Source organism: Odocoileus virginianus, chromosome 9, assembly GCF_023699985.2.
Source record: "Odocoileus virginianus isolate 20LAN1187 ecotype Illinois chromosome 9, Ovbor_1.2, whole genome shotgun sequence".
NCBI lineage: Eukaryota > Metazoa > Chordata > Mammalia > Artiodactyla > Cervidae > Odocoileus > Odocoileus virginianus.
In genome coordinates this window covers 70,266,551-70,284,071 of record NC_069682.1, presented here as the reverse complement: position 1 = coordinate 70,284,071, position 17,521 = coordinate 70,266,551, and the positions used below count along the sequence as shown (strand labels likewise).

General features: G+C 46.1%; 1 protein-coding gene across 3 annotated transcripts in view; it reads left to right on the top strand.

The window, feature by feature from the left end:
- SLC13A3 (solute carrier family 13 member 3) overlaps positions 1-17,521 on the top strand; it is a 101,405-nt gene that overhangs the window by 38,011 nt on the left and 45,873 nt on the right. The gene's annotated exons all lie outside the window — the stretch shown is intronic.

The window sequence follows — 17,521 nt, the reverse complement described above, 5'->3', positions numbered from 1 at the left end:
TTTCCTGCTTCTGATCTGTTTCCTCTATGGGGTCTGGACCTGCTCCAGACCTTGACGTTCCTCCCCTGGACAAAGGGGCTGCCCAGAGTCACTGGGCTGATTTGTCCTCCAGAATCACTCTCTGAAGGGGAGGGGGCCACGTCATGAGAGTATGAACTCTAGCACCAGATCTCCTGGACTCCATGCTGGCTCCCCCACTTCCTGGCTGTGTGACCTTGGGTAAGTTACTTAACCTCTCTGTGCTTCAGTTTCCTCCTCTGTGTGAGGACACTAGTAGGATCTACCTCAGAGCGGGATGGTGAAGATTGGTTTTGATACCTAAAATACTCTGGGCTGCTCCTTATCATAAGAGGTACTAGTTAAAGATCTACTGTTGTTGTTCAGTCGCCAAGTCCTGTCCATTTCTTTTGTGACCCCGTGAACTGCAGCATGCCAGGTTTCCCCATCCCTCACCATCTCCGGGAGTATGCCCAAGTTAATGTCCATTGCGTGGGTGATGCCACCCAACCATCTCATCCTCTGTCGTCCCCTTCTCCTCCTGCCTTCAGTCTTTCCCAGCATCAGGGTCTTTTCCAATGAGTTGGCTATTCGCATCAGGTATAATAGTAATGGTAGTAGTATTGTTATTTGCCTTACAAATGAGCCTGTGGATCTAAGGGTCTGGAAGTGCTTTATAGGGGATGAGACTTGCTTCTGCATCCTCTTGGCTTCTTCCCTTTAATCTCTGTGTAGGTTCTTGGGTTCTCTGAGCCTCCAATTCCTCCACTATAGAACGGGGGAAAGCTGATCTCCTAGGAGCTTCTGGAATTTAAAATGAGGTAGTGCTTATTCAGAAAAAAAAAAAAAAAAACAGTGAAAGTTCCCTTGCCATTCTTACTCTAACTCTGAAGCCCAGGGCCCCAGAGGCCTAAGAAGTGAAGGAATGTGGGCAGCGGAGGGTCATTGTCAAGAGGAGCTTGTGAACGTCATAGCTCAGGCCTCAGCAGCAGGGGTCAGCTTTCCATCATCCCCTGCACTGACTCCCAGGATGCCTGGGGCAGAGCAAGCTGGACCAGAGTGGAGGTGGGACGATGGTAAATGGTAGAGACTTAAAACGTCAGGGGTAGTGAAGACCTCAGTGCCCAAGAGAAGTTAGGCTAAGTGGTGGGCCCATAGCTGATCCAGGATGGATCCCTGCCAAGAACGTGCTCTGGGGATGGGGGTGGGGGTGGGCAGAACAAGGCACTTCCCCACCATCCTTGGTCTCACTGTCTGTCTGTGCATTCACTAGCTCCATGGGGCCATGTTGAGGAGCCAGGGAGACTAAGCACTTTGTAAAGAGTGAAATAAGTACCTGCAAATAGTAAGGTACAAATGAGGGTCCTTCCCGTCTGGTTAACCAGTATATCCCCAGCGCTTGGCAAACAAGGTGCTTAATGAATATGTGTAGAATGAATATGGAATCAATGCAAGTGTTTCCGTAGTGTTTCCTGTGTGCCAGGCACTGTCCACACATGATCCTTACATTTAAAAGTATTAATTGAGCACCTACTATATACCAGCTACTAGTCTGGGAGAACATGGCAATGAACCAAATAGTCACAAATCCTTTTACTTACGGAGCTGACATTCTAGAGTGGTAGGCATTTTTTTAAAGAAAGCAAACACATAAATAAATAAGATCTGTGTGTGTGTGTGTGTGTGTGTGTGTGTTAGTTTCTCGGTCTTACCTGACTCTTTGCAACTCCCTGGACTGTAGCCCGCCAGGCTCCTCTGTCCATGGGATTCTCCAGGCGAGAATACTGGAGTGGGTTGCCATGCCCTTCTCCAAGGTAAGATCTGTAGTATATCAAATGATGAAGAGTACTATGGAGAATAAAATCACAGACGGCAGGGAGCCAGGAAAGGGGGTAAGTGCAATTTTAGAGTCAGAAAGATTCTGAAAAGGGAACATTTGAACAGATACCTGAAGGAGAAGACATTGGAGCAAAGAGTTGAAGGAGGTGAAGGAACAAACCCTGAGCGCATATAAAGGAAGAGCATTCCAGGTGAGGAGACAGTTAAGCGCAAAGATCCTGAGGTGGGGGCATAGGGGATGCTCAAGAAATAGCAAATGCATGTAAATCCGTGGCTGATTCATGTCAATGTATGGCAAAAACCACTACAATATTGTAAAGTAATTAGCCTCCAACTAATAAAAATAAATGGAAAAAAAATTTGAAACGGAATCTGAAGCACACACACACACACACACAAAAGAAATAGCAAATGGTCTTCCTGGGTCCTCATGACAGCCCTTCCCGGAGCCTGCCCACTGACCCCTGGATCACAGAGAAACTCAGGTGAAGGGCATAGGTGGCGTTTGAAGGCAGATCCCACCATAATGCCTTCAGGCTGGATTTCGTTTCAGCCCAAGAGAGGCCTCCTGTTAGCACAGGCCTGCGGAGGTGTGGGACAGCTGCCAGGAGCAGGGGGAGGCGGAGAAGCCCTGAGGGGGCCTTTGACACACCCACCACCTGCGTTGGGGACTGAAGGTCCCTTGGGACACTTGGGGAGTCTGAGGCCCACAGAGAGGAAGGCACTGTCCGAGGTCACACGGTCACTTGGCCTCTTTTTGGGAAGAACTTGTTCCAAAAGCTCTCAGTCCTCTGGCTGAGTCAGGCCGCTGGGGGAATTTTTTTGGGGGGGCTCCTCCCTATAAAATGGGGAGAAACTGATCTCCTAGGAGTTCCTGGGATTTTAAATGAGATAGTGTTTGTGCAAAGAAAAATCCCGGTGAAAGTTCCCTTGCCATTCTTCTTCTAACCCCAAAGCCCATAGCCCCCGAGCCCTAGGAAGTGAGGGACCGTGGGCAGCAGAGGGTCACTGGGCAGCTGCCACCCTGCCCCCACCCGCCTGCCTGGCTCATGAATGATTAGTGAGGCTTGGGGGGCAGTGGGGTGTGAGCTGCCCCTTGAACACTTTTAATGAATGGTTCAAAGAACCTGAACTTGTGACATCTGCTAATAAGTCCAGGGGTCTAACACAGTCCATTCAAGCGGAAGGAGTGGAAGGATGGGGTGGCTAGCCTTGGAAGTCTTCTGGGACAAGTCTCTCCCTCCCATTTCTCCTCTTTCCCCTGTTGAGTCTTAGGCCCAAATGGACACAGGGGGCTTCTAACTGCTGATTGTTTTGGGGCTGAGGTTAGAGGGGAGCCCTGGCTGGAAATCAGAGACCAAGACTTCTGGGCTGTCTTACATGTTTCCCGCTGAGTCACCCTGAGCCAGTTTCAGGCTTCACCCTCCAGGCTTCTGTCTCCTCCTCCAGAAGGTAAATACTCTAAGATCAGCCGGGCTTATCCTCAGGACTGAACAAACCCAGAAAGGATGTGAAAGGACCTTTGAAGTGCTTTTCTGTTGAATATATCTCCTTCCGTTTTCCTTCATAGAACCTACCACAATGTGGGAGGAGCAACATTCACGTTAAGTTTCAAGGGCTTAACCCAGCACCTGCACACAGTGAGTCAGTAAACGCTGACTCTTACCATCACTGCAGTAATTCTCTTCACTGAGCCCAGAACCAGGGCCCTGGGCTCAGACCACCATGCTGAAATCACGCTCCGCCCCCTGCTAGAGATGTACACGTTGGCGAAGAGGTGGCTGAACTTCTCTGGGCCTCCAATTTCTCCTTCCTAAATAGGGCCGTGAGACGAGCAGGTGAGCTCATGCGTGCCAAGGGCGAGGCTCAGTGCCAGGTCACAGGGAGCCCTCAATGACCGGTAGCTTTATTATGGTCACCTGCCACTCACAACTGAGGCAGTGTGAGCTTGGGCCAGTTGCTCAAGCTCTCTGAGCCACACGTAACCCGGGGACAGTGGTCATAACTGCCTCATGGGGCTGTGGGTAGGTTGAATGAAGGAATCCATGGGCACCATGCCTGGCACGTCTTAAGTGCTCAGTGCAGGCAGCCGTCTCAAATAAGAGTGCTCTGAGGTCACAGAGACAGCTGCTCAGGAGATCGCAGGCAGAGATGCTGCCAGCATGGCAGGGCTTCCAAAGATGCCACGTCCACCTATGTTCCCTTTGACTTCCTGCTCAGCTCTGTCAGGATGGCGAACAAGCACCCTGATTTATGGGTGGGGATGTGGAGGCTCAGAAAGGCCACCAATCAGCCCAAAGGTCAAAGCTTGTAGGTGGCGAACCAGGATTTGCACCTGGGAGTCTGGGACCCCTTTGGGGCTTGTCACCCTGAGCTCCAGCTGCCTAATTCCCCCTTTTCAAGTGGAGGCTCATGCCTCTTAGCCTCAGCAGAGAGAGTTTCTCTTGGATTGTCTCTCACCTTGCTGGGTCCTTTGCCTGGGTCTGCTGTGTGTGCCCCAAACTCCCTTCCTTTTGGGGTCAATATCTACCCAGCATCCATTGCCTTCATCCCCACATGAAGTGCAGACTGGAAGTGCCTTAGGGATCATTGAGATGAAACCTCTAATATAAGGAGGGCAAGAAATGGGCAGAAGCAACAGATTCTGTCAGTAGGAGGTAACATTTTATAACTTAATCTGCCACGCACTGCTCCCAGCACTCAACCTACATTCCCTGCATTTAATCCTCGTAACAGTAACTCTATGAGGTTGAAATTCTTATCATCATTATCATCATCCCCATTTTACAGATGAGGAAACCAAGGCACAACAAGTCACTTGTTCTAGGAAGCAGTAGAGGCAGGATTCGAACCCAGGCCCTCTACCACTGGATGCCAAGCTTGCGACTCAAGCTCCTCTGCTTCTTGATGTCGGGCTCTGATTTCAGATCCCCATCTCCTCATTCCCTGTCCACTGTCCTTTCTGTTGATCCCAACGGCTGCTGCTTCTCAGGGGCTCGTCATTCTCTAGATGCAGTGTGCTGCTGTAGTCCCTATGTTATCTATGAGCAAACTGAGGTCCGAACCTGCCCAAGGTCCCTCACACCAGCCGTGGGGGCCTGAGCCGATATTTCAAGCCCCGAGTGGCCTCAGGGGTTTTGACCGCTGCAGTGGCCCAGCCTTGGGCTGGAGGGGATACTGAGAGATTGAAGGCATGGGTCTGGCCTTTCTAGGCTTCCCACAGCCCTGGCCCTGGACGTTCCCGGGGAATGGGCCTCTAGTAGGCAGCAGGAGGGCACCACTGTGAGCACCTGGCCCTGATCCTGCTCCCCAAAGGGCCTGGCATGGCGCCAGTCACAGCCCAGCAGGAAGATGGATGCGGAGGGAGGGAAGGAGGGAATGGGGGTGGACACGGTTTCCGAACAGCTCCCGCCCCGGAATCAGAGAACAGCCCAGTGCTCGCTCTTTCTTTTCCTGAGCGAAGTGGGCAGGCTTGGGGGCAGTGGGGGACAAGTTACCTTGTGTCTGCCTGGAAATCATTCCCCCAGCTCAAAAATTAACTGCCTGACATGGCATTTTCTTCTTTGTCCGCTGTCACCTCTGCGTGTTTCGCCTGCAGACTTTAATCCCCGTGCTTATGGACCGGCTGAGCTGGAGAAGCTGGGATTTCTTCAGTGGGCAGATTACAAGGCTTTCTGTCAGAAATGTCTGGGTCAGGCTGGCATGAATCGGGCTGGTGAGGGACTATGAGGACCACCTCCACCTCCCAGCCCAACTGTTGCTCCCAGCCAGGGGCAGGACTAGGGGTAGCCAGGTGAAGCACCCAGGAAACAAAGTTTAAGGAGGAACTCACTGTCAGGGTCATGTACCCGCCTCACCCTCATCCCAGCCCAGCTCCCAACTTCTGCTGCCTGATAGACCTCAGGGTGCAATGATCTTTCCACGAAACGGGGTAAAACAAGTCCTTACATCTGCCTTGCTGTGTGACCTCAGGCGAGACACTGTCCTTCTCTGAGCAGTCACTGTACTGAGGGTTAAATTAGACCAGGGTTTCTCAGCATCAGCAATGGTGACCTTGCTCCTATTGGAAACAAGTCATTTTCTGTTGTGGGGGCTGCCCTTGGCACTGCAGGATGTTTAACAGTATCCTTTGCCTCTGCCCACTAGATGCCACTGGCATCCTCCCCTCCAATCACCCAAAAATATTCCCTTTGTCCCCTGGAGGTCAGAGTCATCCCCTATTGAGAACCACTGGATTATGTAATCTCAAGTTCATTCTAGCGCAGATATTTCAGGATTTATTTAAAGATTTTAAGAATAGTTTATTTGAAGCTCAGCTTAAAGAAATTAGGGCTTCCCTTGTGGCTCAGCTGGTAAAGAATCTGCCTGCAATGCGGGAGACCTGGGTTCGATCCCTGCATTGGGAAGATCCCCTGGAGAAGGGGACTGCTAAGCACTCCAGTGGGAGAATTCCATGGACTACATAGTCCATGGGGCCACAAAGAGTCAGACACAACTGAGTGATTTTCACTTTCACTTTAAGAAACTAAACTTGTATTATTTTTAAAATAATTTTATTTAGTTTTGGCTCTGCTGGGTCTTTGTTGCTGCTTGGGCTTTTCTCTAGTTATGGCAAGTGGGGGCTACTCTCTAGCTGCAGTGCATGGGCTTCTCATTGCGGTGGCTTCTCTTGTTATGGAACGGGGGCTCCAGGACACCCAGGCTTAAGTAGTTGCGGCATGTGGGCTCCATAGCTGCGGCTCCCACACTCTAGAGCACTGGCTCAATAGTTGTGGTGCCCAGGCTTACTTGCTCCACGGCATGTGGGATCTTACAGATCAGGGATCGAAGCTGTGTCTCCTGTGGATTGGCAGGTGGATTCTTTACCACTGAGCCACCAGGGAAACCCCTACACTTGTATTATTATTGCAATGTAACAATAGCTCATATTTATTGAGCATTCCCTTGTCAGTGGTCATTTCATATGAAATAAATCACTCTCCAAGATAGAGACTATTATTACGTGCCTATAGCAACAAGGAAACTGATGGTGAGGGCAGTTAAATAACTAGATCACACAGCTAGAGTGTGGAAGGATTTCATTTAGTGTTCAAGCTTGTCTAATTCCAAAGCCAGTACTATTTCTGTGCGTGCATGCTAAGTCACTTCAATCATGTCCAACTCTTTGTGACCCCAGGCTCCTCTGTCCGTGGGATTCTCCAGGCAAGAATACTGGAGTGGGTTGCCATGCCCTCCTCCAGGGGGTCTTCCCAACCCAGGGATTGAACCCGTGTCTCTTACACCTCTTGCATTGGCAGACAGATTCTTTACCACTAGTACCACCTGGGAAGCCCGATACTATTTCTACTGTGCGTGTTTATTGTAGGAAGATTAGAAAAGACAGACAAGCAAAAGGAGATATAGTACTTTCTGATGACAAAATTACTACATTGGTGGAGTCCAAACTTTTCTATTCCATTCACCTTTCTGAAGCAGTCTGAAAAAGGTAACCAAAAGCAACAAAGGGAGGAGAAAATGCCGTATGTGATAAAAGAAGGGCAGACCACATTCCCACCCTGTTTGTGAAGACGAGCTGATCGTGATATGGGATTTGGACCGAAGCGCAGAAGGGAACCAAGGGTGGCATGTGCTGCTGCAGCTCCTGAGCAGGAGGCAGAAGTCTCCAGAAGGATTTTCAACTCTATGAGCCCTTCCTAATCCTGGCAAAGCCTGAAGCATGCACAGGGGAAGGGAGAGTCAGTGAGAGGTATGTGACAGTTCAGAGCTCAGATGAACTGGATGAAGAGACTTGAAGACCCTTGGCAAGAAGTACGATGTTAAAGTGGCAGGTGAGAGAAAGGATAGATAACAATCAGCCATTTGATTCTAAGGGTTCTAATTTTCTCTCTCAGTGAGTCAGAGACTTACTCAAGGAGACCTGAAGAACTGTGATATTCTTAGGTCTTTATATTTAATCTCCCCTCTAGGTCTGTTGCTTAGAGTAGAGATATTAATATATTCATGACAGTGCTGGTGACAAAGGATCTAAGATAATCCACAGGGTTACCTGCCCGCCCCAACTTCCTTCCAGCTCCTGTCCACACACTTTCCTTTAACAAAGATCTGTGATAAGTAGCCAGCATGGGACCTACAAAGAGTTGTGTGAGAAATAAGAGGAAAGAGAACATCAAATGAAAAATAAACAAAGAAAAATACTGGAAGAGTTGTGTTATGAAGTAGGAGAAACTACTGAACTGACATTTCTCTGTATTTTACACAAAAAATAAAGAAATTATGACCTTCCTAAAATAAATCTCAAGATAAGAAATAAAAGATTCAAAGAAGAGAATAAAAAGTAGATGGAATTGAGAAAAGCAGTGTCGGAAGAGAAATGAAAGTGGGTGACAGAGAAAAGTGAAGCCACACTATTACAAAAGCTCTACTGGAAATAGCAAGATGGAAACTATTAAAAACATAATCAAGAAATTGTTACACAGACTAAAGAAGATGGAACAAAATTAAGTAAGAAAGAATGAGAAAGGATGAAAGAAAAGTGATCAATATGGAAGACAAAGGAAATCCAACTTCTGCATAATTGGTGTTGCTGAAGAAGAAAGAAAAAGAAATCAAACAAATAAAACAGAAAACAATATTGGAATCTTTAATGGTAGAAAATGAATTTACCTCTAATTCTAGAGGATTAATTAATTAAATGACTCTGAAGTCAAATTAATTTAAAACATCTGCAAATTTTCTGTCTACAAGAAAAAAAATGTATAGAGACTCATTAACTCTGAGCTATATCATGGCAATGTGAATGAATTGAGGATTAAACCAAATAATCTCATGGATATCCAAGCAAAAAAATTGATGAGCTATAAAGGGGAAGAAATCAGGCTGGCCTCAAATTTCTACACAATGAAGTATTTCCTAGTTCTCAAAAAGGAGAGTGCAACCTCAGAATTTTATAGATACATTACATATGTATTCAGGGAATGTCTATTTTAAAAAAACATGTAAATATATAGTTGGAATTTGGAAAAATGAAGAAATTCATTCATAATCTCACTCCTAGTCTACCTGTTAAGTATGTATTTCAGAATGCATTTACATGTATTCTTTCTCATGGGATCCTCTAGGATGTAGGTAACGAACCATTATTATTCCCAGTTTGCAGATGGATGAACTCAGTGACTTGACACAAGAATGCAGTGGAAAAACCACTACACCCAAGTTTCCTGGCCCTAGGATCTGAATCCTCTAGAATGACTTATCCAAAAGAACTTCCTGCAGTGATGGGGATGTTCTAGATCTTCTCTGTCCAGAATGGTAGACACTAGTCTCATGTAACTGTGGAGCACTTGACATGTGGCTTGTGTGACCGAGAACCTGGAATTCTAAATTTCATTTAATTTTGATGAATTCAAACTTACACAGCCACCAGTGGCCCAGAGCTGGTGTATTTGGACAGCCTAGTTCTAGAGATTTCCTTGGCATTCTTTTCCCTTCTGAAAAAGAAATGACCACTTTCCATTTCATCCATCCCCCAACCACATCCACATCAAGCCCTTCCAGATTCTGGCCTCTGGGGTCAATCAGCCTTCATAATTAGGAGCAGCCTTCTGGCTTCTCACCCGTCTTCTCAGACTGCAGTCTCCTTCAGGTTGTCCCCCCTGAGGGTTTTAGCTGAGTCACGGCAGCTTCTGCTGGCAGAGGGCACAGGCTGGGGCTGTGAGTGATGTTTCACCTTGAACCACAACTCCGTCTACCCTGTGCCATCTCAGCAAATTCCCCTTCCTGAAGCGGAACGTCTAGACCGAACAGAGTGGCCCAGGGGCAGACTGATGACTCTTGAGATGAGCCAGAAAGTGAGCCTGCAAGAGCAGACACCTCCCCCTACCTCTGGACTCCAGAGGTTAAAATTCAAAGGAACAGGGACTTGGGCTCATGTGACACTAGCCTTTACCCAAACCTGCCCTTGGAATCGAAGGAAGATTCCATTCGGCAGACACGCAGACTGACTCTCCCTGTGGCCAGGTGGCTGGTCTGAATTCCCAGAGCAGGGGGCTCAGAGGTAGAGGTGGCTCGGATGTGCTGTGTGCTGGGGTAAAACCAATCCCACTGGACCCCACTCCCTGATACACTGTTTGGACCAGGAACCCGAGATCTGCTCTTGTGCTCTGTGCGGCTTCTGCTGTGACCTCAGTTTCTGTCCTTGTAAAATGAGGGGTTTTAAACAGAACAGGGACTTTTCACAGAGAATCCTGTGATTCCTAGTAATCCATGAACAACTTGACATTAGATCCAAATTGTGTATGTGTGAGCTTTTTTCTGGGACTTTCCACCCATTAAGACCATTTAGACGAGAGGTCATATATTGATGACTGTGGGTCTGATGCGTTTTGCAGATGTGAGGTGTTTTTTTTTTTTTTTCCATCCCATACTTTCATTTTAATGAACAAATAATTTAAAACTGTGAAATGTCACATAAAAGCACAACTTCAAGCTTCTCTTGAAAAATCAGAGCTGGCATCCTGGGCCCCATGGCAACAGTCAGGAGCTGAGTGGCAGTTGCTGTTTTCAAGGGGCCTATATTCCCCACTTCACCAGAGTCCCCACTTCTCCCTGTTGTGCCCATGACACGAAAGCCAGTGCCAGCTGTAATTTATCATCACACTTGGTCATTTTGTTCCTGTGTTGAAAGATAGGTTCCCTGTACCCACAGCACTGTCAGAAGTGCAAATCAGACTCCAGAAAATGAAGTGATTTTTCTTAGGCTAGCCCACTTCACTCATTAAACTGTCCCTTGCACTTGAGTTTGTGATGCCTGATTTAGAGCATTTAGTCATTCATTTGGGCTTCCCCGATGGCTCAGTGGGTAAAAAATCTGCCTGCAATGCAGGAGACCAGGAGACATGGGTTCGATCCCTGGGTCGGGAAGATTCCCTGGAGGAGGAAATGGCAATGCACTCCAGTATCCTTGCCTGGGAAATCCCATGGACAGAGGAGCCTGGCGGGCTACAGTCTAAAGAGTCACAAAGAGTCGGACACAACTGATTGATTAAACACACACACACACACACACACACACACACAATCATTCATTTAACAAATGTCCACTGAGGCCCTGAGGAGAGAGGTGAGCAAACACAGAGAAGAATGCTGTTTGCACTGAGCTTGAGGTCTGGTGGGAAGGGAGCTAGTGATAAGTGAACGAATAAATTCTTCAGTCGCCGGAAAGTGCTTGACAAGAATGAGGCTGGGTCGTGGGGATCAGATCACGGACAGTAGCGTGGTCCATGAAGAGGCGACCTTTGAGATGAGGCTGAACAAGGAGGAGTGAGGTAGGCAGAGATCAAGGCTGAAGGCCGGGCAGAGGAGGCAGCAGGCGCAAAGCCCTGGAGGTGGGAGCCGGCTTGGCCGGCTGAATCGCTGAGAGCCCACCGCTTAGCGTCCGCAGGCCAGCTCTCTGGTCCTGCCTCCAGGCCTCCTGGGAGACTTCTGCTCTCTGGAACTCAGCTCTGGCCTAGAGGCCTGCAGGGGGTGAGGGGCAGCAGTACTTATTAATTCCTCACCAGATGCCTGGCACCCAGCTGGCAATTCTGAATTCACTTTGCCCACAGGAAGCTCAGCCGGGGCAGGGGAGCTACGTGGGGTCACCTCGGCCCTGCTCCAATTCCTAACCAGGAGGGCAATGAAGCACTGTTGACCCACTCACTGCCCAAACCCCGTGAGGGCCAACGATCGACTTCCCGCTTCCTACCATCTCCCCTGGGTCACCCCCTCTGGCTGACACGTGCTGGATCTGGAGTCATTTCTCCACAAAAGATGGATGTTGACCTCCTGGCAAGAGAACCCAGAGAGGGAAGAGAAAGTGGGACAGAGCGAGAGAAGCAGAGGGAGGGAAAAAAGAGGGGAAAGAGGGAGAGGGAGAATCCAGGCCTGGGACTCAAAGGCCTTTGAAAGGCCACCCACGCAGCCCGGAATCTACCAGCACCCCCTCCCACTATATAATGTGCAGAATTAGTAGCGCTGCACGGAAGGACTGGCAGGAGTCACCCCTGAAGCAGGTGTACTCGAATATTTGCAGCAGGTTCATTTACAGTAATGCCAAACTGGAAACACTCCGGTCTCCATAAGCAAGAAGATGTGCAGAGAAAGAGTGGTATATTTACAGGGCTGAATACTATGCAACTATGAAAAAGAGCAAACTGCAAACACACACAACCTCGGGATGAATCCACAAACACGATACTGAGCAGAAAATGTGAAAGTACATTCTGTATCATTCCATTTAAGTCAAGTCCTAGAGGAGGAGAAAACATGCTCTAGTGATGGAAAGCATAGCCGTGTTTTGGAGGGGTCCTGAGGACTGACCTGAAGGGGGCTGCGGGGTACTCTCAGGGGGGATGGAAATGTTCTGTATCTCTTTTTTTTTGAGCTATAGTTGATTTACAATGTTTTGTAAGTTTCTGGTGTACAGCAAAGTGATTCAATTATATATATATATATTTTTTTCAGGTTCTTTTCCATTATAGTTTATTATAAAATACTGAATATAGTTCCCTGTGCTATATACTAGGTCCTCTATTTTCACATATAGTAGTTTGTATCTGCTAATCCCAAACTCCTAATTTATCCTCCCAACCTTTGGTAACCGTGTTTTCCGTGTCTGTGAGTCTATTTCTGTTTTGTAAGTTCATTTGTATCATATTTTTAGATTCCACATATAAGTTATATCATATGATATTTGCCTTTCTGACTTATTTCACTTAGTATGGTAATTTCTAGGTCCATACATATTGCTGCCAAGTGGTATTCCATTGTACATATTTACCACGTTTCTTTACTGGAAGTGTTCTGTATCTTGATTGGGATGGTGGTTGTGTGGGTTCATATATTTGTTGAAACACAGACTGTACACTTAACAATAGATGCATTTTATTGGGTGTAAACTATAGTTCATAAGGCTAATTTTTAAAAAATCATGTTTGTTTTTCTCTCCAGTTGTTGCTCTAAAAATGTATTCCATAGGGGATGTTCTTCCTCTATAACCCACGTGGTCCTGAAGACCATGACTTAACCCCATCACTCTTGAAAAGTATTAATAATTAAAATCCTCCAGTTATTTGAATGCACATGCATGATCTCTGCATAGAAAGTAGAACGGTCAGTTTTGGCCATGCCCTCCTCCAGGGGATCTTCCCAACCCAGGGATCGAACCTGCGTCTCTTATGCCTCCTGCATTGGCAGGCAGGTCCTTTAGCACTAGCGCCACCTGGGAGCCTTTGTAATGTCCGTCAGGTTACTTAACCACTCTGTGCTTCAGTTTCCTTATCTGTAAAACGGAGATAAGCGTGGGACCTACTTCATAAGGCTGTTGTGACAATCACAAGTAAACTGAGATCATGCAGGGCAGTAGTTGGAATGCTGTCTGGCCCATAGTACGTTCTCAGTAAATGTTGGTTCTTAGTAGTCTTACTATGGTGCTGGTGGTGATTGCTCTCATATGAATGAAAGGAAAAATGATAGCTTCCAGTTAGATTATTCTCTGGAAAACAGAAGACAAAATGGAAGGGTGAGGCTTCTGGAATGGGGAAATTGGGAGGGGACATGATGGTCATTAAGATGGTGTTCTTTGGGGACAGTGGAGGCACAGATGAGAAGTGATGGAAGGACATAGATGGCAAGACCAGGCCAGTGAGCTTCAGAGGGTTTCTTTTGATCTAGGGGTTTGAGAGATTCCAGGGATGCTAGAGATCTAGAGGATCCAGGAATTTGGCAAGGGCAGCCATGGGTCATGCAGAGATACGAAGTGGTACAGAGCGCAAACTCTGGAGTCAGGCCACCTTGAGTTCAAATTCTGGCTCTGCCTCAGCAACCTTGGTCAAGTTACCTGGCTTTGCCAAGTTACCTCTTTGCCTCAGTTGTCCCATCAGTAAAATGGAGATGATAATACCTGCCTCCAAGAGGAGCTATGGAACGGAATGAGTTATTGCATGTAAATTACTAGGAAAAGTACCTGGCCAGTTGTAAGCACTTGTTAGCTCTCTTTATACTTGGAGTCCTTTAAATGTTTAAAGGAAAAGAGTTTAAAAATTAGAATTTCTGTTTAGCTATGCAGTTCATGAATTGCAACACCACCATGGGACCAAATTATCTGGGTCACAGCTTCACATGCATGACTAAACCAATGTCTTCTATAATCCCCTCTGAAAAATAATAGGGCCTCTCGTTAAATGAATTAATACATGTCAAATGCCTGGAATTTAAAAATGCTCAAAACATGTTGGTGGTTGTCATTATTACCATAATTATTCTGCTGCATAGTGATGTGAGGCAGGATTGAGAAGGCAGTTCTAAATAGAGCTTCTCAGAGCTCAAGTTTTCCAGGTGACCTCAACTATTATAATATTCTTTTCTTTTTGCTTCATAGCCTTGTCAGGATAACCCAGGTAACAGGGTTACTCTGGCCTCACAAAATGGATTGAGAAGTGCTCCTTTTTCCCTTCTGTTCTCTGGAAGGATTTGTGTAAGATAGATATTATTTAGTCCTTAAACATTTGTAGAATTACTATCAAAGCCAGCAGGGCTTAGAAGTATTTTTTGTTTTTGTTTTTTTGCAGGGGGATTTTTAATTGATTCCATTTCTTTCAAAGTCAATGACATAGTTTTTCTATTTCTTTCTCTAATAATTAAATTGAATAAGTTATGTTTTTCAAGAAGATTTTATATTTCCTCCAGTCAAATTTATTGGTATCAAGTGGCTCATACTATCTATTTAGTATGCTTCTGAAGCTGAAAGATCAGTTCATGAGGGTGGGGATGGAATTGTGCTATGTGCTAAGTCACTTCAGTTGTGTCCAACTCTTTGCGGCCCTATGGACCATAGCCTGCTAGGCTCCTCTGTTCATGGGATTTCCCAGGCAAGAATACTGGAGTGGGTTGCCATTTCCTTCTCCAGGGGATCTTCCTGACCCAGGGATCAGACCCAAAACTGTTATGTCTCCTGCCTTGGCAAGTGGGTTCTCTATCCACTAGCGCCACCTGGGAAGCCTGGGAATGAAATTATAGCTCTTATTAGGAGAAAGCATGTTTCTCTATGCCTGGCACCAAAGAAGGACCAAGTAAGGACATAAGGAGAAGACAGCCATCTATAAGTCACAAACGGAGTTCTCCCCACGACCCAAATCTGCTGACACCTGGACCTTAGAGCTTCTGGTCTCCAGAACTGTGAAAAATAACTGTCTGTTGTTTAAGCCACCCAGCCTATGGTATTTGCTTGATTAGCCACACATATCTTTTTCAAACTGAAATACCTATTGGCCTGTCAGGTGGTGTATAAAACAGGATAGATGCGGCATGTCTTCCAAAGCCAGCAGCAAGCTTTGATAGCAAATAATTGTATATTTTTAAACGATGGATGCATGATACCACACATGGGTCGGAGAATGTCAAGTTTGCCTCAGAATGGCCTTGACTCCTTGGGGGCTTTCCATGTGCATTCTTCTGCCTGGAGGCCCACAGCAGTGACTGGAGCCTGCGTGTTCCTGGCTCACGAGACCTGATGGTTAAATTTTCATGAATTTTGCTAGCTAGTTGTTGAACATAGACACTAAGGTGAAATTTTATGAATTGGTGTTAAATGATCAAAACAAAAGTAATAGATAGTCAAAGCTCTTCACTTCCTAATTGTGTTCTATTTTGAAAGGTCTTGATGTTATTTACATCTATGGTTATTTGCCTCTACTGTTATTCACCTCTATATGTGCATCGGGAATACTGTAGAGTGTTGTGATACTGTCCTTCTCGGAGCATTCTGTGCCCAGTGATGTAACTTGGTGGCTTGAAATCAGCCATGTAGAGGTATTCACAGCATAGAAATCAGTAAACACTACAAATCAGGGCTTGGCTTATTGTTTGGGTGCTTGTCTAGTCTTAAGGTGATGGGAAAAGTTAGTAATGCAGATCACACTCAAAATGTGTTGTCTATAGCTGTGACATTGTGAATAGTACAAAAAATGAGGAACTCTTAGTCCAGTATTTTTTCATGTGGACCATTTTTTAAAAGTCTTTATTGAGTTTGTTACAGTGCTGCTTCTGCCTTATGTTTTGGTTTTTTGACCAGGAATCATGTGGGATATTGGCTCCCCAACCAGGGAACAAACCCGCACACCCTGGCATTGGAAGGTGAAATCATAACCACTGAACCGCCAGGGAAGTCCCCTCCTCCAGTATTTGAAAACCGTCATTTGATTCAATAAAGAAGACACACCATTGATAAATGGACTACTCATTGAGTCCATTTTGTCTTAATAATTAATGTAAAGGAAAATATAACTAACATTCCAGGTGGCACTAGTGGTAAAGAATTCGGCTGCCAAGGCAGGAGGTGCGGGTTCAATCCCTGGGTCTGGAAGATCCCCTGGAGAAGAGAATGGCAATCCACTCCAGTATTCTTGCCTGGAGAATTCCTGGACAGAGGAGTCTGGCAGGCTACAATCCATGGGGTCGCAAAGAGTCAGACACAACTTATCACACACAAACATTCATAGTGGAACCAAACTCATTGATCAATGAGTGGAGTGACTTCTTAGCTGAATTGAATAGTAATTAAGAATTTTTACACACATACCCGCAGTTTTTCAGAGAGCCGTTTGTTAAACATTTCCCGGCACACCACTTGAGGAATACTAAGTGGGTAGAGTCTGATAAGGTCACTTGAGTGTGAGAAGAACTAACTATTGAAAATGGTAAAAGTGCATGACAATGTCTCAGTCATTTTTCTCATCTCAACTCCCAGTCTGGCCAGGAGTGATGTTTGTGGAATGGAAGACAGTGAGTGTGTTATGAGCCCTGTCTCTGAGTTACAAGTGTTAGTCACGTCAACAAATACTTTGGGTTCCTACTAAAAGTTCCAGGCACTGCTCTTGGCTTCAGGGACACAATCCCAGCCCTCCTAGAGTTTACATTCTAGTGGAGGAGAAAACCAGTAAGGTATAATAATCTGCTTTCAGGTTAATTTCATCTGTCAACTTGACCATGCTAACAGATGCCTAACTCGTTGGTGAAACATTATTTCAAAGTGTCTGTGAGGATCTCTCTAGAATAGATTGCACTTGAATTAGCCTCAATCTGTTTTGTTTTGAATCTTTGAATTTGCATTATCAGGCTGTCCTAGATTCTAGTAATCAGCTGACAACTTGGTTAAGAGAGTTGGCTCTGGAGGCAGACTGCCTTGGTTCACAGTCATTGCCTCGCTAGTGACCTCCTTGCATCTTAAATTGCCAATCCATCAAATGGTCATATTAATTGCACCTACTTTACTGGGATTTTGTGAGGAATAAACACCACCTGGTACTTAATAACCCAAGGTTGTTGCTATTGTTTAGTCACTAAATCATGTCTGACTGCTTTGCAATACTGTGGACTGTAGCCTTCCAGGCTCCTCTGTCCATGGGATTCTCCAGGCAAGAATACCGGAGTGGGTTGCCATTTCCTCCTCCAGGGGATCTTGCCCACCCAGGAACCGAATCTGCATCTCCTACATTGGCAGGAGAATTCTTTACTACTGAGCCAGCTGGGAAGACCAATAACCCAATAAATATCAGTAACTATTATCACTCTGTATAGAGTGTGTACCGGTATTGGACGTTGTGCTAAATGCTGTGTATGGGTGCAGCAGTAGCTACTGGTGCTATGTCCG